Source organism: Bombina bombina, chromosome 5 (genome assembly GCF_027579735.1).
Source record: "Bombina bombina isolate aBomBom1 chromosome 5, aBomBom1.pri, whole genome shotgun sequence".
Lineage (NCBI taxonomy): Eukaryota > Metazoa > Chordata > Amphibia > Anura > Bombinatoridae > Bombina > Bombina bombina.
The window spans coordinates 461,715,931-461,736,766 of record NC_069503.1 but is presented as its reverse complement, the minus strand read 5'-3'; the positions used below and the strand labels follow the sequence as shown (position 1 = coordinate 461,736,766).

Genomic DNA, 20,836 nt, shown 5'->3' with positions numbered 1-20,836 from the left:
AATGCATTGCTGCTCCTTCAACAAAGGATACCAAGAAAATGAAGCAAAATTAACAATAGAAGTAAACTGGAAATGTGTTTAAAAATGTATGTTCTATCTAAATCATGAAATATTTTTGTATGGGTTTCTCTTTAATACATTGGCATTGGCTATAAATTATACCTGAAGATTATTTTCTAACCACTTTTGGCTGTTAATATAATAATAATAATGTAAGAACAAAAGATAACACAGCGCTACCCCTTTAAGAAACGTGAAAGCACAATATGTATAATGTGACACCTAAAATAATTTAATCACACAATAATAAAATAATGATACAAGTCATAAAAAGTGTCTAAAAAGTATACAGTCCATATAAAATATCCATGTATCTGTATATGTAAAGTGTCCAGTCCTCCTTTAAAGGGACACTGAACCCAATTTTTTTCTTCCATGATTCAGATAGAGCATGACATTTTAAGCAAATTCTAATCTACTCCTATTATCAATTTTTCTTCGTTCTCTTTCTATCTTTATTTGAGAAAGAAGGCATCTAAGCTAAGGAGCCAGCCAATTTTTGGTTTAGTACGCTGGACAGCACTTGTTTATTGGTGGGTGAATTTATCCACCAATCAGCAAGAACAATCCAGGGGCCGACATCTAAACTTACATTCTTGTTTTTCAAATAAAGATATCAAGAGAATGAAGAATATTTGATAAAAGAAGTAAATTAGAAAGTTGCTTAAAATTGCACGCTCTATCTGAATCACAAAAGAAAAAATTTGGATTCAGTGTCCCTTTAAGTAAAAGGGAGCCTCCTAAAAGCGGTATATATGTAGACCAAACAGCATTTAAAGTAAATTGTAGAAAATGACAACACAAGAGAAGCACAACACTGGATCTCTGTGCAGAATTTTTTTTTTTTTTTTTTAATCAGCTTTATTTTCCAAAAACCAAAGGTTCTAGATACAAAGTATGGAATCGCAACTCCTGTCATAAACATACATTGGCTGATAAATTTTCAAGAGTTATCCTTACTTAACATTGCCACATTTCCAGAAGTAGAAAACTCGAAAATCTTTCTTAATACTATGGACCATTAGGTAATATAATGAATTAACTAAAAAAAACAGTAACCGGTTTAACCATAACAATAATAGTGATGTCTCAAACTTAAAATTTTCCGTTCGCAAACGGCGAACGCAAACATCCGCAAATGTTCGCGAACGGGCGAACCGCCATTGACTTCAATAGGCAGGCGAATTTTAAAACCCACAGGGACTCTTTCTGGCCACAATAGTGATGGAAAAGTTGTTTCAAGGGTACTAACACCTGGGCTGTGGCATGCCGGAGGGGGATCCATGGCAAAACTCCCACGTAAAATTACATAGTTGATGCAGAGTCTGGTTTTAATCCATAAAGGGCATAAATCACCTAACATTCCTAAATTGTTTGGAATAACGTGCTTTAAAACATGAGGTATGATGTTGTATCGATCAGGTAGTGTAAGGGTTACGCCCGCTTCAAAGTGACAGACCAAACTCCCCGTTTAACGCACCGCAAACAACCGCAAACAGTCCATTTGCACAACCGCAAACTCCCCATTTGCACAAGATTGGATACCAAGCTAGCCATGTCCCGTTCTTTGTCCTCACTGATGTCATTGAAGGTCTCTTCCTCCACCCAGCCACGTACAACACCAAGGGTCCCCGAAAGGTGACAACAAGCCCCCTGGAACACCTGCTGTGTTTGGTCTTCCACCTCCTCAAAGCAACCTTCCTCCTCTGACTCCTCTTCTTCAGACTCCTCTCTCTGTGTTGTCTCTCTCTGCGTTATTATAAGGTGTGTTAAGTAGTACTATTCTTATCAGTTTAATCCCTGTTACGTCCCCTATCAGGGGACGTGTATATGGCATGGATTTTAGGAACCGGGAGATGGAAAAAGATGCTTGGTCGGTCCTCCTACTTCAAATTTGGGGCACTGCACGTGCAATCGTGGCCGGACTTTTAGCCGACGGACATATGGCAGATGGACATTTGGCCGATGGACGTTTGGCCGAAACACAAGTGGCTGTCACAAAACAGTCCGGCCACGAGATAGATCGATTTGATAGATAGATAGATAGATAGATAGATACATAGATTAGATAGATAGATCAATAGATGCAATAGATACATTTGATAGATACGATAGATAGATTTGATAGATAAATAGATAGATTTGATAGATAGATAATTTCCCAGACAGAGCATTACAAGACGTGCGGTCTGGGACCCATGGTAAAGTTCCCAGAGGCAGTTGCGGCACCAGGGGACGTGTATATGGCATGGATTTTAGGAACCGGGAGATGGAAAAAGATGCTTGGTCGGTCCTCTTACTTCAAATTTGGGGCACTGCGCGTGCAATCGTGGCCGGACTTTTAGCCGACGGACATTTGGCAGACGGACATTTGGCCGACGGACATTTGGCCGAAACACAAGTAGCTGTCACAAAACAGTCTGGCCACGAGATAGATAGATTTGATAGATAGATAGATAGATAGATACATAGATTAGATAGATCAATAGATGCAATAGATACATTTGATAGATACGATAGATAGATTTGATAGATAAATAGATAGATTTGATAGATAGATAATTTCCCAGACAGAGAATTACAAGACGTGCGGTCTGGGACCCATGGTAAGGTTCCCAGAGGCATTTGCGGCGCCAGGGGACGTGTATATGGCATGGATTTTAGGAACCGGGAGATGGAAAAAGATGCTTGGTCGGTCCTCTACTTCAAATTTGGGGCACTACGCGTGAAATCTACTGTGCCACCAGATAGGAGTGGTGTGTTAAGTAGTACTATTCCTATCAGTTTAATCCCTGTTTTGTGCCTTTTTTTTTTGGTTTGGTTTTTGAAGCCACAGTGCAGCACCAGAGGCCAGAAAAATTTGGCATGTACACATGCCTGACAAATTAGGTATTGTTGCAGCCGCTGCTGTAGCAGCGGCCAGAAAAATTGATGTTTGTTTCCCAGGCAGAAAGTGCCCTAAAACATTGCGGCTTGAACCCTAGTTGGCGGCGGATAAGTCACTCAAGTCATCCGGCATTCGAAGATAAAATACAGCAGCGTGTGAACCATTTTTAGCCCAAGGCAGCTCATCTCATCAGGCCTTTTTTACTCTAATGTATCGCCCAATGTAAGTCCCTTCGGGATCCATCCCTCATTCATCTTAATAAAGGTGAGGTAATCTAGACTTTTTTGACCTAGGCGACTTCTCTTCTCAGTGACAATACCTCCTGCTGCACTGAAGGTCCTTTCTGACAGGACACTTGAAGCGGGGCAGGCCAGAAGTTCTATCACCAATTGGGATAGCTCAGGCCACAGGTCAAGCCTGCACACCCAGTAGTCAAGGGGTTCATGGCTCCTAAGAGTGTTGAGATCTGCAGTTAAGGCGAAGTAGTCTGCTACCTGTCGGTCGATTCGTTCTCTGAGGGTGGACCCCGAAGGGCTGTGGCGATGCATAGGACTTAAAAAGCTCTGCATGTCCTCCATCAACAACACGTCTGTAAAGCATCCTGTCCTTGCCGGTGTGGTCGTGGGAGTCGGAGGATTACTTTCACCTCTTCCCCTGTTAGATTCCCGTTGTGCTGTGACATCCCCCTTATACGCTGTATAAAGCATACTTTTTATTTTATTTTGGAACTGCTGCATCCTTTTCAACTTGCGGTAATTCGGTAACATTTCAGGCACTTTATGCTTATACCTAGTAGCGTGGACACCCAGTACAGGTCGTTCTCCTTCAGCTTTTTTATACGAGGGTCCCTCAACAGGCACGACAGCATGAAAGACCCCTTTTGCACAAGGTTAGATGCCGAGCTACTCATGTCCCGTTCCTCGTCCTCAGTGATCTCACTAAAGGTATCTTCTTGCCCCCAGCCACGTACAACACCACGGGTACCAGATAGGTGACATCGAGCACCCTGGGATGCCTGTTGTGGTTGGTCTTTCTCCTCCTCCTCAAAGCCACATTCCTCCTCTGACTCCTCTTCCTCACAATCCTCTTCCAGCGTTGCCGCTGGTCCAGCAAGCGATGCTGATAAGGCTGTTTCTGCTGGTGATGGTGACCAAAACTCTTCCTCTTCCTCTTCACGCTCATCTACAGCCTGATCCAGCACTCTTCACAGGGCACGCTCCAGGAAGAAAACAAATGGTATGATGTCACTGATGGTGCCTTCGGTGCAACTGACTAGGTTTGTCACCTCCTCAAAAGGACGCATGAGCCTACAGGCATTGCGCATGAGCGTCCAGTAACGTGGCAAAAAAATCCCCAGCTCCCCAGAGGCTGTCCTAGCACCCCGGTCATACAAATACTTGTTAATGGCTTTTTCTTGTTGGAGCAGGCGGTCGAACATTAGGAGTGTTGAATTCCAACGTGTCGGGCTGTCGCAAATCAAGCGACTCACTGGCATATTGTTTCGCCGCTGGATATCTGAAAAGTGGCCATGGCCATGTAGGAACGCCTCAAATGGCCACACACCTTCCTGGCCTGCTTCAGGACGTCCTGTAAGCCTGGGTACTTATGCACAAAGCGTTGTACGATCAGATTACACACATGTGCCATGCATGGCACATGTGTCAACTTGCCCAATTTAAATGCTGCCAACAAATTACTTCCATTGTCAGAAACCACTTTGCCGATCTCCAGTTGGTGCGGAGTCAGCCACTGATCCACCTGTGCGTTCAGGGTGGACAGGAGTGCTGGTCCGGTGTGACAATCGAGTACAGGTTGGGGATTGCCTTTTGTGCAAAGAAATTTTGGCCGGGTACCTTCCACTGTGGTGTCCCAACAGCTACAAATTTTTTGAACGCCTCAGACTCCACCAGCTTGCATGGTAAAAGCTGGCGGGCTAAGAGTTCAGACAAGCCAGCTGTCAGACGCCGGGCAAGGCGGTGACTTTGTGACATTGGCTTCTTATGCTCAAACATGTCCTTGACAGACACCTGACTGTGGGCAGATGAGCAGGAACTGCTCCGGAAGAGAGACGAAGTGGTGCATGGTTGAGAGGGGGCAAGGAGGACAGCAGTGGTTGACGTGGCTGAAGATGCTGGACCAGGAGGAGGATGGCGGCTTTGAGTTTGTGTGCTGCTTCTACTCATGTGTTGATCCCATAGGCGTTTGTGATGTGCGATCATGTGCCTTCGCAAAGCAGTTGTGCCTAGGCAGGTGTTGGACTTCCCATGACTCAGTTTCTTTTGGCACAGGTTGCAAATGGCATCGCTGTTGTCAGAGGCAGACACACAAAAAAAATGCCACACTGCTGAGCTCTGCGATGATGGCATTCTGGTGGTGGCAACAGCATGCGTTGATTGGCGTGCTGTCTGGCTGACCCCGGGTGCCAATGCATGCTGTCTGACTGTGCCACTAGCTCCTTGCGACGACCTCCCCCTGCTTCCAACTCGTCTCCTCCTCTCTGTCTCCCCTTCTGAACTTTCCCCCTGTTCTTCTTCTCTTCTAGCGGGCACCCACATGACATCCACGGACGCATCGTCATCATCATCCGCTTCACTTGTAAATGACAAATCAACAAAGAAAGCAGCAGCGGGTACAACATCATCATCATCATCACACCGTACGTCCATGTCTGTAATGCTGCCTGACTGAGACATATCACTGTTATCTACATCCTCTGTTAGATGGTTGCGCATCACTCATTTCTTCCAACGGATGTGTAAATAACTCCTCTGACAGATCAAGTGAAGCGGCTGTGGTGCTAGTGTTGGTGGTGGCAGCAGGCAGGTGAGTGGTAACTTGAGAGGTGCCCGAAGATAAGCTGGAGGAGGATGGTGCGTCAAGGTTCGGAGCGGAAGCTATAGAAGATTGGGTGTCCTGTGTTAAAAAGTCAACTATGTCCTCAAAACATTTCGAGTTCATGGGACGAGGCCTCTGAACACTGGGCATTATTCTAGGGCCAAAGGGAATCACAGCACCACAACCACGACGGCACCTGCGGGGTGGCCTGCCTCTGCCTGTTATTTTTTTTTAAATGTACTCTTACACTACTTTTAAGCAAGATATGAGTGGTGGCACTGGGCAAGTGGGCACAGTATACGCTGTGAGCCTGACAGAAAAAAGCAGACTGATATTTCACAGTCCAAAAAGTTTTTATTTTTTTAAATGTACACTTACACTACTATTAAACAAGATATGAGTGGTGGCACTGGGCAAGTGGGCACAGTATACGCTGTGAGCCTGATACAAAAAAGCAGACTGATGTTTCACAGTCCAAAAAGTTTTTATTTTTTTAAATGTACACTTACACTACTATTAAACAAGATATGAGTGGTGGCACTGGGCAAGTGGGCCCAGTATAAGCTATGAGCCTGACACAAAAAATCAGACTGATGTTGCACAGTCCAAAAAGTTTTTTTTGTTTTTAAATGTACACTTACACTACTATTAAACAAGATATGAGTGGTGGCACTGGGCAAGTGGGCACAGTATACGCTGTGAGCCTGACACAAAAAAGCAGACTGATGTTTCACAGTCCAAAAAGTTTTTTTTTTTTAAATGTACACTTACACTACTATTAAACAAGATATGAGTGGTGGCACTGGGCAAGTGGGCACAGTATACGCTGTGAGCCTGACACAAAAAAGCAGACTAATGTTTCACAGTCCAAAAAGTTTTTATTTTTTTAAATGTACACTTACACTACTATTAAACAAGATATGAGTGGTGGCACTGGGCAAGTGAGCCCAGTATAAGCTGTGAGCCTGACACAAAAAAATCAGACTGATGTTTCACAGTCCAAAAAGTTTTTTTTGTTTTTTAATGTACACTTACACTACTATTAAACAAGATATGAGTGGTGGCACTGGGCAAGTGGACACAGTATACGCTGTGAGCCTGACACAAAAAAGCAGACTGATGTTTCACAGTCCAAAAAGTTTTTATTTTTTTAAATGTACACTTACACTACTATTAAACAAGATATGAGTGGTGGCACTGGGCAAGTGGGCCCAGTATAAGCTGTGAGCCTGACACAAAAAAAGCTGACTGATGTTTCACAGTCCAAAAAGTTTTTATTTTTTTAAATGTGCACTAACACTACTATTAAACAAGATATGAGTGGTGGCACTGGGCAAGTGGGCCCAGTATAAGCTGTGAGCCTGACACAAAAAAGCAGACTGATGTTTCACAGTCCAAAAAGTTTTTTTTGTTTTTAAATGTACACTTACACTACTATTAAACAAGATATGAGTGGTGGCACTGGGCAAGTGGGCACAGTATACGCTGTGAGCCTGACACAAAAAAGCAGACTGATGTTTCACAGTCCAAAAAGTTTTTATTTTTTTAAATGTACACTTACACTACTATTAAACAAGATATGAGTGGTGGCACTGGGCAAGTGGACCCAGTATAAGCTGTGAGCCTGACACAAAAAAGCAGACTGATGTTGCACAGTCCAAAAAGTTTTTTTTGTTTTTAAATGTACACTTACACTACTATTAAACAAGATATGAGTGGTGGCACTGGGCAAGTGGGCACAGTATACGCTGTGAGCCTGACATAAAAAAAGTAGACTGATGTTTCACAGTCCAAAAAGTTTTTATTTTTTTAAATGTACACTTACACTACTATTAAACAAGATATGAGTGGTGGCACTGGGCAAGTGGGCCTGGCACACACACTGGCAGGCAGGCAACTGCAATTAGATTACACAAGCAGACTGATGTTTCACAGTCAAAAAAGTTTTTTTTTTTTTTAATTTACACTACTGTTACACCAGATATGAGTGGTGGCACTGTGCAAGTGGGCCTGGCACACACACTGGCAGGCAGGCAACTGCAATTAGATTACACAAGCAGACTGATGTTTCACAGTCAAAAAAGTTTTTTTTTTTAATTTACACTACTGTTACACCAGATATGAGTGGTGGCACTGGTCAAGTGGGCACAGTATACGCTGTGAGCCTGGCACACACGCTGGCAGGCAGGCAACTGCAATTACATTACACTAGCAGCCTGATGTTTCACAGTCAAAAAAGTTTGTTTTTTTAAATTTACACTACTGTTACACCAGATATGAGTGGTGGCACTGGGAAGTGGGCCTGGCACACACGTTGGCAGGCAGACAACTGCAATTAGATTACACTAGCAGACTGATGTTTCACAGTCAACATTTTTTTTTTTTTAAATTTACACTACTGTTACACCAGATATGAGTGGTGGCACTGGGCAAGTGGGCACAGTATACGCTTTGAGCTTGGCACACATGCTGGCAGGCAGGCAACTGCAATTAGATTACACTAGCAGACTGATGTTTCACAGTCAAATTTTTTTATTTTAAATTTACACTACTGTTACACCAGATATGAGTGGTGGCACAGGGCAAGTGGGCCTGGCACACACGCTGGCAGGCAGGCAACTGCAATTAGATTACACTAGCAGACTGATGTTTCACAGTCAAAAAGTTTTTTTTTTTAAATTTACACTACTGTTACACCAGATATGACTGGTGGCACTGGGCAAGTGGCTTGGCAGGCAGGCAACTGCAATTAGATTACACAGGAAAAAAAAGAAATATGATCTAGCCCTAAAAAGGGCTTTTTGGGGTGCTGTCCTTACAGCAGAGATGAGATCAGTCCTTCAGGACTGTAGTGGACACTGAATACACTAGCCTAGCTATCAATTTCCCTATTAAATCACCAGCAGCTACACTGTCCCTCCTCTCACTAACAATGCAGCTTCCGAATGAATCTAAAATGGCTGCTGTCCAGGAGTTGGGAGGGAGGGTCTGCTGCTGATTGGCTGGAATGTGTCTTCAGACTGTGAGATACAGGGTCAAAGTTTACTCAATGATGATGAATACGGGGCGTATCGAACATCGCATATGTTCGCCCGCCGCGGCGAACGCGAACATGCTATGTCCGCCGGCGAACTATTCGCGACATCACTAATAATCATTTAAACTGAATAGAGCGTAGTTTTAAGCCCAGTTTAGATGTAAAACGAAAGAATATGTGTAAACTCAGATTTCCCAAAGGAGATCCACAACTTATAATGGTGGGTTGTGTTTATGTCTATTGTTCAATGCCAGGTTGTGCTTTTGTATCTTTTCTGCTGAGATAATTTATTATAGACTTCCCATATCCCTGTTATTTCAGCATAGGTGTCCTTTTATCATGTTTTAGATAGTGGCATTCATCCATCTCTATTAACTCTGAGGTTTTTTGTATCCACATTGATATATGGGGGACCTCCTTACTCTTCCAATTTTTTGCTATTAAGAATTTAATACTGTTTATCATTATAGTGAGGAGTTTTATTTCTGGTTTATGTTTCAATTTTGAAAGTTTATTTAACAGCCGAATCAAAGGATCCAGCGGGAATTGTTTTTCCAAAATTTGTTCTATTTCTTCAATAATTTGTCTCCAGAGGTTTTGAACGGAGGAACACCACCACCACATGTGAGCCATGTCGCTTCCCACATGTCAACATCTCCAACACCTATTCTCTGATGTGTGGAATAATCTATGGAGTCTCCTCGGAGTATAATACCATCTGTGCAAGATTTTGAGGTTTATTTCCAAAATACTAGAGGAGATCGATGTTTTCATGGTATGTTGGAAGATTAGTGAACAGATTTGAGAGAGTATGATCTTACCTAGGTCTTTTTCCCAACTTTCCATGTATCTCGGAATTTGTCCAGGCTGGTTTTGCACTAGTATTTTATACATTTTGGAAATCGTATGTCTTGGAGGAGGGTTTTGTGTAAATAAGGATTCAAAATTGGAAAGGGGTCTCATCATATTTCTGGCGTGTGAGTTGGTACAGAAGAAGTTGTGCAGTCTGAGGTAGATGAACCAATCTTTATGGAGTCTCCTCGGAGTATAATACCATCTGTGCAAGATTTTGAGGTTTATTTCCAAAATACTAGAGGGGATCGATGTTTTCATGGTATGTTGGAAGATTAGTGAACAGATTTGAGAGAGTATGATCTTACCTAGGTCTTTTTCCCAACTTTCCATGTATCTCGGAATTTGTCCAGGCTGGTTTTGCACTAGTATTTTATACATTTTGGAAATCGTATGTCTTGGAGGAGGGTTTTGTGTAAATAAGGATTCAAAATTGGAAAGGGGTTTCATCATATTTCTGGCGTGTGAGTTGGTACAGAAGAAGTTGTGCAGTCTGAGGTAGATGAACCAATCTTTAAATCTCATTAGTCCCTGATCTATTATAGTCTTCTGTTGTTTAAGGTGTTCATTATCTATAAGAGAATATGCGGGTAAGTCCCTAAGAGTTTGAATCGGTGAGGTTTGTAATATGAGTGTTCCTAGGTCTAGCTCTCCATTATTTACTAGTGAGGTTAGGGGTGAAGGTCTAGATGATAGAAAAGGGAACTGTATAAGGGTCCGGTCCCAAGTTTTAAGGGTCTCTATAATGATTGGGTTTGTGGTATTTATAATAGACTTAGTATTGTTAAATGACCAGAACAGTTCACTGATACGTGGGGTATGGAGACATTCCAATTCTATATCAACCCATCGTTTATAGGGGAGATGTGTAAACATATCTAGTATTCGTTGTAAGAAGATGACAGTTCTGTATGCTTGTAAATTGGGCATTCCTAGGCCTCCCTGATCTTTATGTTTCATAATTATAGACTTATTGATCCTAGGGTGTTTTCTGTCCCATGTGAATTTACTAAAAGCTGTTTGTAGGGATGTGATGTAGAATTTGGGGAGGGGGATCGGTAATGTCTGTAAAAGATATAATATACGGGGGAATATATTCATCTTGATTAGATTAATTCGGCCCAACCATGAAATGTTTTTGTTTCTCTAACTAGATAGGTCATTTATTATTCTATTTTTCAGAGGTTTGAAGTTAGAGTTAAATATTAAGTCTAGTGTAGGGGTGATATTGATACCTAGATATTTAAGGGATTGGGAGCACCATCTAAATGGGGTTACTTTCTTAACTTCATCCAGTGTTTTGTTATTGAGTGTTATATTCAAGATTTCAGATTTGGATAAATTTATCAGAAAGTTAGAGAGGTCATGGAAGGTTTGGAGTTCTTTAATAATGATGGGGATAGATTGTGCAGGCTTCGATAGTGAAAATAAAATATCATCGGCGTATAGGGAGATTTTATATAAATATGGTCTTTAATGTTTATGCCTTATATGTCTATGTTATTTCAAATCTTCGCAGCTAACATCTCTATCATACATGCAAATAGTAGGGGAGAAAGTAGGCACCCCTGTCTGGTGCCATTTGTTAGGTTGAAGGGTTCTGAAAGTACTCCATTAAGGGAGACTCTGGCATTTGGGTGTGAGTATATTGCAAATATACAATGTATCATTATGTTTCCAAAGCCCATATGTTGTAACGTGAGCCGTAGGAAGTCCCATCTGACACTGTCAAAGACCTTATCCGTGTCTGTGGAAAGGAGGACCAGCGGAATCTGATTTTCGTGTGCATAGTATGTGACGTTTAAGGCACTGACCGTGCCATCTTTCGCTTCCCTTCCCGGAATAAATCCTATTTGGTCTGGATAGATTAGGTCTGAGATGAATCTGTTTAATCTTGTCGCTAAGATCCTCGAGTAGATTTTAACATCAGCGTTTAATAAAGATATTGGTCGGTAGCTGGAGGGGTTGTACAAGGGTTTTCCGGGTTTGAGGATCATTATGATGTGGGCCTCTAGTTTTTTAGTTTTAGAAAAGGGGTGCGAGTCGTCTATAGAATTATAGTATAGGAGAAGTTGGGGAGCGAGTAAGTCTTTAAATTTGGAATAGTAGGAGTAAGAAAAGCCATCAGGGCCAGGTGCTTTGCCGGTTGGGAGATCTTTTATAGTATTAATTATTTCTTCTATAGTTATCGGCACTTCAATTTGTTCTATTTGGTCTTGTGTGAGTCTAGGTAGTTGTAATTGTGTGAGATAGGAGTCAATACTTTCTTTACGTTGTGCTTTACCTTGAGATTTATGTGTAGCTAGATTATATAAGTCCTGAAAGTATTCTCTTAATGTAGAGGCTATAGAGTGAGATGTATGGTGGGTTTGTCTCTGTTTATCTTTGACGTGTAGTATATAGGCGGCTTTAGATTTTTTCCTTATGAGTTTAGCTAGGGATCTTCCTGGTTTGTTATGGGATTCATATACTTGGCGTTGTAACATTAACTGTTGCCTGTTGGCTTCTTTGTTTAGTAAAGAGGCCAGTTCCTTCTTTTTGGTGGAAAGAGTTTCCAGAACTTGCAAATCAGTGGGGTTGAGTTTGTGTTGGGTCTCTATTTCCTCTATGAGCTAAATTAGGTTGGTTGTTTTTTCTCTTTTAATTTTATTTAATCTAGCTTTTTGGGCAATTAATTCCCCTCATTTACAACGTTTATGCGCTTCCCAGTTGTTCTGGGGAGAGGTATCTAATGCTGTATTCAACTGAACGTATTCAGTGATACATTCTGTTAGTTTAAGTTTTATTTCTAAGTCGTGTAACATATAATCATCTAACTTCCATATAAAATCTTTGATGGGTTTAGAGGGCCATGTGAAGGAGCAATGTACTAGGTTATGTTTGGACCATGTTACGGAGGCAATCTTTGCTGATCTAAACATACCCATTCCTGTAACATAAATATGTAATATATACATGTGTAGATCTTATGGGGGTAAGAGTAAAACATGTAGTCTTTTGTTTCGGGGTGCAATGTTCTCCATATATCCTTCACAGTGAGTTGTTTCAGAAGTGAATGTGTTTTCTGTATTGTGAGGGTAGAGAGTGAGGAATGTGCAGAAGAACAGTCTAGTTCTGGAGTTAAAGCTATATTTACGTCCCCTTCCATTAGTAACGTGCCTCTAGAAAATTCCAGAATCACATTGGTTAGTTTCTGTAGGAATAAGTATTGTTTAGTGGGTGGGGCATATATGTATATGATAGTCACCGGGCGACCATATAACAGACCGTTTATCATTATATATCGGCCCTCTTTATCCCTGAGTATTTTATATTCCTGGAAGGGTATCCCTAGCTTTATAAGAATTCCCAGCCCTTGTATTTTCTTTCTAGGGTTGGAAAGTAGTAACTGGTGCCGAATTTATATTGGAAAGTTTTGGGCTCCTTTCCTTTTAAGAAGTGGGTCTCTTGTAGGAGCACAATATCTCCTTTCATTCTTTTAAAGTCGGATATAGCAATATTTTTTTTTTTAGGAGAGTTTAGGCCTTTGGCATTAATAGACAAAATGTGCATTGAGTTATCAAGTTTGTGTGGTGTCATTGTTTTTGTTTATACGTACATGTCTGATGCTTAATAAAATGGGTGAGATGTGAGGTAAGTAAGGCTTTGTCTAGTTTCCTCTTTTTAAGTATATATATCTTCGTACTATCTTGTTGCTCCAGTTTCTAGTTAGGATAATTAAAAACAAAAACCATAATAACAACAACATTAACATATATCTAAAAATATATAACGATTGCCAGTTCGAAGGCAAGATCATCATCTCATCTTTACGCAGATGCAATGTGGGGGAAAGAGTTAACTCTCTCCATCAGCATTTATAAAAACATAGTAAGTAGTGAGTGCTACATGAAAATCACTGTGAAAACAAAAACGTTATAAACAATAATGGTAACAGTTATCACAACAACATCAACAGCCTCTCCCAAAACATTGATACTTTAACATCAGGGAGGTGGTTTGTGGCTTGTAATGTGAAACCTTTCAGTAAGGGGCCATTTTAATCTTATTTCTAGGGGTATGAGATATGCTAAAATGTGACTAGAAAACGTCAACAAAAGTTATGCAATAGATAGAAAGTTACACTTTTTGGTGTTCAACGTTCATTTTCCCAAAATTGGGTCCAAGGTACAAACGAGCATAGATTTCAGGTACTTATCTGTCCATGTTGACTGGCATAGGCCAAAAAGATCTAGTTCTTTCTTTCTCATGTTGGGGGACTTTGTCTGTCATCCGGTGGGTTTGGACCTTTTCTTCGGTTAACTGTGTTCCAACGCGATCTCTGTTCTTTAGGTGGGTTTTCTTTCAATGGGGGTTGGAAGTTATCTTCCTCAGTAGTGGTCTGTGGTTGTTGGACTTTTTTGTTAAGGGATTTTGATATAGATGCTAGATCCGAGTCCCTGTAAATAAGTTGCTTCCCAGCATGCAATATGATAATGCTAAAAGGAAACCCCCACCTGTACTTGATTTTATTCTCTTGTAGGACTGATGAGGAATCTTGCAGCTTTTCTTTTTTCTATCATCGCCGGACAGAGGTCTTGATATATCTGCAGCTCCTGGTCTTGATATTTGATCAATTGAGATGTTCTGGCAGCTGTCCAAATTAGTTCTCTAGCTCTAAAGTGTAGGAGCTTCACTATGACATCTCTCGAGGGAGCGGTTGTGGTGGGTTTATGGCACAATGCCCTGTGGGCTCTTTCTATAGAGATCTCTGAGATTTGAGTGGTATTTGTTAAGGTAATAAAAAATTATATGAGGTATGAGAGTAAATTTCCTGAGTTTACTTCTTCCGAAATTCCCCCGAATTCTCAAATTGTTCCGTCGTCCTCAGTTTTCGAGGTCTTCCACCTTCTCTTGGAGAGAGTGCAGAGAAGCAGCATGTTGAGCTAAGCAGCTTTCAGCTGATTAAACTATCGTATTAAGGGTGTCTTGATCTGCTTCCAAAGCATCAATTCTAGATCCTAATTCGTTAATATCTCTTCTTACAGCTGAAAGTTCTGTTTCTATAGAATGATTTTAGATCCACTATGTCAGATTTGGATGATAAATTTTGAATTGTGGTTTGAATGTTTAATAGCTGTTCTTGTGGTAGGGATGGTGTCTGTGGGGTCTGTTGTTGATCTGTAGCTGTTTCTGTAGCTGTTTCAGCTTTAGATAGAGAGGGTTTTCTGACCTCAGTATCTGGATGTTCTTGTGTAGAGAAGAAAGCGTTAAGGTTTCCAGAATGGGTGGGAGTTTTATTATTGCTTTTCTCTCCCTTAGTGACTCTTTTGGAGGCCATCTTGCATGAGAAAGCAGAGAGGGGAAAAGAATGTTGTCAGCCCTCATGTGGGCCGTTGAGAGTCAGACAAATAGTTATGTGCCTGCTTGTTTGTTAGGGTTGATGATTTTCTATTAAGTCTTTGTCTGAATAAGTTACTCTTATGTTCTAGTTATTTCTCTGTATCATGTTATGGGATCTATCTAAGTTTTAATCCGTTTTTTTCCCCTGTCCTTATATGTGTGCAAATCTCAGTCACAATATATGTGTAAATTTCAGAGGCCTTTATCATGGTTGCGATTGTGCAGTATGATCTCTCCCAGCCACGTGGGTTATACTGTCAGTGTAGAGCGTTATATTTATGAGTAACGCAGGCCATCAGAAGTATCTTTTTTTTTTTAGTTAATTACCCTCACAGATCTCCACAGCTTTACCGGTGTTGCTCAGTATTGATCTCAGGACTCGTTGCAGATCAAAGCAGTACAGATCTCTGTGCTATCTGTAAATGGCGTCTGACTGCGGTTCCGGTAAGCTCCGGTCTTACACTTTACTTTTCTTTTCACCGTAGATCTGCCCTCTATCCTTCTCATCCTGGCAAGGCAGTGCTGCGTCTGGATGTCAGGAGCATATGAGGATTCTGGCGTGGGGTGGATAGTAGGAAAGTCGCATAGGCCCCTTACAGTAGTTGCAGGCTTCTTAGGTTAAATGCATATATAACCTCATTTGAGGTCTTTCTTTCAAAAATGTTGGTGCCTGCTCGATACGGGAGATATTAGGAGATGCCGCTGAGAGTTTGTCTCACATGTAGCTTGACAGTAAGCCGATATTGGAGAAATGTTAAACCGGAGCTAGCGATCTATGCAGCCATGTTCCTGCATGGTCAGGCTCCGCCCCATCTTCTCACGATTTTTAACCTGTTGTCTTGTGAGTAGCTGCCTTATATTAGGGGCTATATTAAAGTTGTTTTTTAACTCTGCATAGAGATCCGGCGTTGCGCTTCTCTTGTCTTGTCTTTTTTTATAATAATAATATGACAATGTCTTTAAAAAGTCAGTTAAAATATAACATGTAATTAAAAATCAACTTAAATCTGATTTGGAGCAACCAGGTTTGATTGATTACAACCAACTCTTGGCTTTTTATGAATAGACCCTGCTGTATGCCCTCAAAATTGTTTTCTCACTTGATCCAATTTTAGTCTTAGAAAATATGTCTGAGATTACATTAGTTGGCTCTAATTTCTAAATTTACTTTAGCTCATTTTGTGATATTTATAAAAGAGAAAATCGTGTAAAATAGCAGAAGCACCTTAAATTCTGGAAAAATAAATAATATTCTTAGGCCACACATTATAAACCATGACACATTTCTTTGATTTGATCCTTAAAAGGTGCAAATCTTAGATACATCTCAAGGGTAGAAATTGCTTTTAAATGGAAAATATGAGCTAAAAGACAAAACAATCTTGCCATATTCTTATAAGACATTAAAATTATTCCATTTATTTAATCTAGAAGACAACAGCTTTAATGCATTCAGTAGCCCCACATAATGACCAAGAGATCATCCAAACATCCAAAAAATACAAATTATATTCATGTATATTCAAATAAATAAAAGTCCACAGTTCTCTATTTTCCTTGAAACAAACAAAAACATGAATATTCACAAAACAAATAACAGTTAAAGAATAGACCCAAACACACTTAAAGTTACATTAATATGAAAACAAAATATTTTCGGGTTTTGTGTGTATATTTAGTGCGCGTATTACAAATTGAAAGTAAATGCGATCACAAGCGCACAATCGCATTTTAAATTTCTTGGGTTAGCGTGACTGAATCCCTAGCGTAAAGGGTAGTGCGCTAAACACGTTGCATAAAACACAACAAAAATACATTGAAAATCCAGAAGGAGCCCGGAGGAGCCTATCCTAATCATGCTCTTGAAGCCCAACCGGACCGCCAGCCGGGATAGAAGAGAAAGGAGTGGTGGGTGGCATAGCACGGTTGGAGAAGGAGCTTATACCGGCACTGCTTAATTTAGTGCTGAGTTAGTTCCAGACACCTTAGAGGGAACGGTGCTGCTGGCAGTGGCAGACCTCCAGGGCCCGGTTGCAAATGGATTATGCAACTTTTGGGACCCTGGCAGTTCCGCCACAGTCGCCACTGATAAAATGTGTAAAAAAAAAAAGTCACACTGTATGTTGCTACTCCAATTTGCCTAGATGGTTGCCTAGCTTGGCTTATGCAAGCGCCGGGCCTGATGACAGTTACATACAAACACTATCTGATAAAAATTATAGAAATATTTAAAAGAACAAAAAAACAGTTATAAGGGTTAAAAGGTATATGGTATATCAAAAAGTGTTTGACTGCAAAGGGCTATATTGTATATATATATATATATATATATATATATATATATATATATATATATATATATATATATACAGTATATATGTGTGTGTACATATGTATATAAGTGTTTTACTGTATATTTATTGTACATATTTCACATTCCAATGTTCTTCACATATAGGATAATGTAATATATATTTCTATATATAACATTATCTGATATATTTAGAAATATATAAATAAAAATTAAATTATTTTCTATATGAAGAACATAGGAATGTAAAATATGCATATCATGCTCTGCTTTAGGTCTAACATGTTGTTGGTTAAGCTTCCATGAAGAATTTCTAACCCCAATGCACGATATGGAAATATTAAATATAAAATATTTAAAAAATATTAATAACTATTAAAGGTGATTATACTGTAAAAAATATATTCTATGGATTATTTAGATTTTTTTACAGTATCTATAATACATTTTTTATATTTATTATTATTTTTTTAAATGTTATATTTAATATTGCCAGAATGCGCATTCAAGTTAGCAATTCTTCATGTAAGCTAACCCAACACTATGTTAGACCTAAAGTGCAAAATCTGAAGCGTGATATTTTACATTGCTATGTTCTTCAAATAGCAAAAATCTAATTTTTATTATGAAATATATTTCTATATATATATCATATAATGTTAATGTAAAATAAATATCTAAACATATATATCTAGGAATAAACAGGTATAGGTATATATATATATATATATATATATATATATACACATACACACACACACACACACACACACACACATATATATATATATATATATATATATATATATATATATATATATATATACAAAGTCCAGATTAGAACTGCACACCATGTAGTTTAAAGCATCTGCCAGGGTGCAACGTAAAAAAAGACCACTCACTGGTCTTCTATATAAATAAAAATTAACTTTTAATAATACAAAAGATTAAAAAGTAAGGGTAAACATGATGTTTCAATGCCTAACTGGCATCTTTATCAAATGTCCCAAAGATAAGCAAAATGGTTCCTAAGAGGTTACATCAGCTATGTGATGTTCCAATGTGAGCATAAATATTCTGGCTTTCTTTTCTCTCTTTATAGTGATTACCGATTTGACAAAGAGGCTGCTATCAGCTTTTTGTGATCCTTTTCGTGCCGCAGTGAGAATGATCCATCACACCCACATATATGTTGATTGGTTGAAATGTCGTATGTCAATCCCGGCAGTGTTTTACTCCAACCACATGGCTAATTACCATATCAGTGTGTAACTCCGTATCCTCCGCCCTCCATTGATGCGGTAAGCCAATCTTGTGGCTCTGTAGAACTCGAACGTCATCATGCACGCCCACCAGTTACGCCTTGCATGCGATCGGGGCCAATCAGGAGAAGGACCTTGTGAAAAATGAGCGTTCCATATGATTCTGGCATAACGATGCCGTATTCAGTAAACATACGCCTCATTAGGTCTCAGACGATTTTTGTGCATGTTCGATCCTCACATTCTTTGCCGTGGACGGATAGTGTGTCAGCATTATGTGGTAAGGCGGATTACGGGGTATGTCACACATATATTTATTTTGAGCATACAATATATGCCCCACACAACGCGGGTATACCCCTACACATTCTTTGTACTGCACCTCAATGAAAGAGTAACAAGCTCATATCGAGTATAGTAGTATGTGTGGGGTGTTGGAACCTCTCATACTGCTTTATAAGTCCACTCAGCCTCCAGTAGTATGAAAGCCAGAATGAAAGAGTGTAGAAATGGGAAAAAGAAGGAAAAAAGAAAAAGAGAAAAAGTTAAGAACATAGATGGAGCTGTATCCATTGAAAAGTCCCATGTTATATGTTAGTGGCAATAGAAGGATAGCATAACACATATGCTGGAACAGAGTATAAGGAGCCATGTTTATCCAATAAAGGGTCCAAAATCTAGTTTAATGTTAAGTCCTTTTGGGGACAGAGTGTCCAGCATGTAAATCCATCTGGACTCCAATTGCAGCAACATTCTGCTCGATCTCCCCCCTCCTGGATGCAGGCAAATTGATAAATTATCATACAACGTAAACTTGATATATTATGTTTATGTGTGGCAAAGTGTCGAGCCACAGGAAGATCTGATGTCCCTTGTTACAATGCCTCTCTAATGGAGAATCTGTGGTTAGCCATACGACCTTTGAACGGGGTGGTCATTTTTCCCACATAAAATAAGGAACAGGGACAAATCAATATGTAAATGACAAAGGAGCTGTTGCAATTCAAACAATGGTGGATAGTATATCTTTTATTCTTATGAGGATGCTGAAAAGAGTCCCCTGTCTGCATGGAATTACAATTAACACATTCCCCACATTTATAACATCCATTTTTCCGCGATTGAAGCCATGTATCAGCTTGATTAGGACCTTTGTGGTCCATTTTAACAAGTAGATCTCTGATGCTTTTGGCACGTCTGTATACCAATTTGGGTGGTTTTGTTTTCCAAACTGCTAGACTTTTATCAGTTTCAAGGAGATCCCATCTTTTATGTATAGAATCACGTATAGTGGTATGTAATGGAGTGAATGTAGTGATAAAATTTAATGTTTTATCATCCATGTCAGTTGTAGTTCTGGTCCTTGTAAGTGTCTCTTGGTTGGACCCGGTCAGCATCTGTCTTGCCATTGTGATATCTCTTTTGTCATAATATCTTGCTTCAAGTTTCAGGCACATAGAGTCTAACTGTGACTCTCGGATTGCCGGTTCAGAATTGTTTCTGATCACTCTAGTGATTTGGAAGGAGATAATACCTTGTTTCTGATGCCGTAGGTGGTAACTAAAGGCAAGTAACAGTGAATTCCTATCAGTACTTTTGGTATATAGGGATGTGCCAAATCTAATATGTTGTTGTGTTTTAACTTTAAATATATTGAGATAAAGAAAGTTTTTTTTATTACTATCAAATTCCATTTTAAATCTGATGGGTGTGTTCAACTGGTTCAACTGTTCCACCCACTTTAGTAAATCAGTTGCACTCCCACGTCAAATCAAAAACAAATCGGCAATGTATCTAGTGTACATCTGGATGTTTGGGTGTTCAATAGGTTGCATGATATGTAATTCATACCATAACATGAAAATATTTGCATAGACAAGGGCCATGTTTGACCCCATGGCTGTACCTGCTACCTGTAAATAAAAAAACTTTTCAAAGAAAAAATAATTTTTAGTGAAACAGTGCTCCATTAATTCCAAGAGGAACTCTAACGGGGGACCACTGTAATATGGGTTCCCTGTGACTATGGATCTGACAGCCTCCAGGCCATCCAAATGTGGGATGACAGTATAGAGGCTGTCAACATCCATAGTCACAAGGATATCATCATCTGTCAAAGTTTCAAAGTATGGAGTTTACGAATCATGGCTGTCGAATCTTGCAAATAAGACATAGAATTGGTCACTATAGGTTGAAGATGGTGGTCAATA

At 39.8% G+C, this 20,836-nt stretch overlaps 1 protein-coding gene across 1 annotated transcript in view; it reads right to left on the bottom strand.

Annotated features, from left to right (window-relative positions):
* The window catches only part of MYRIP (myosin VIIA and Rab interacting protein), a 587,347-nt gene that overhangs the window by 26,474 nt on the left and 540,037 nt on the right, over positions 1-20,836 (bottom strand). The gene's annotated exons all lie outside the window — the stretch shown is intronic.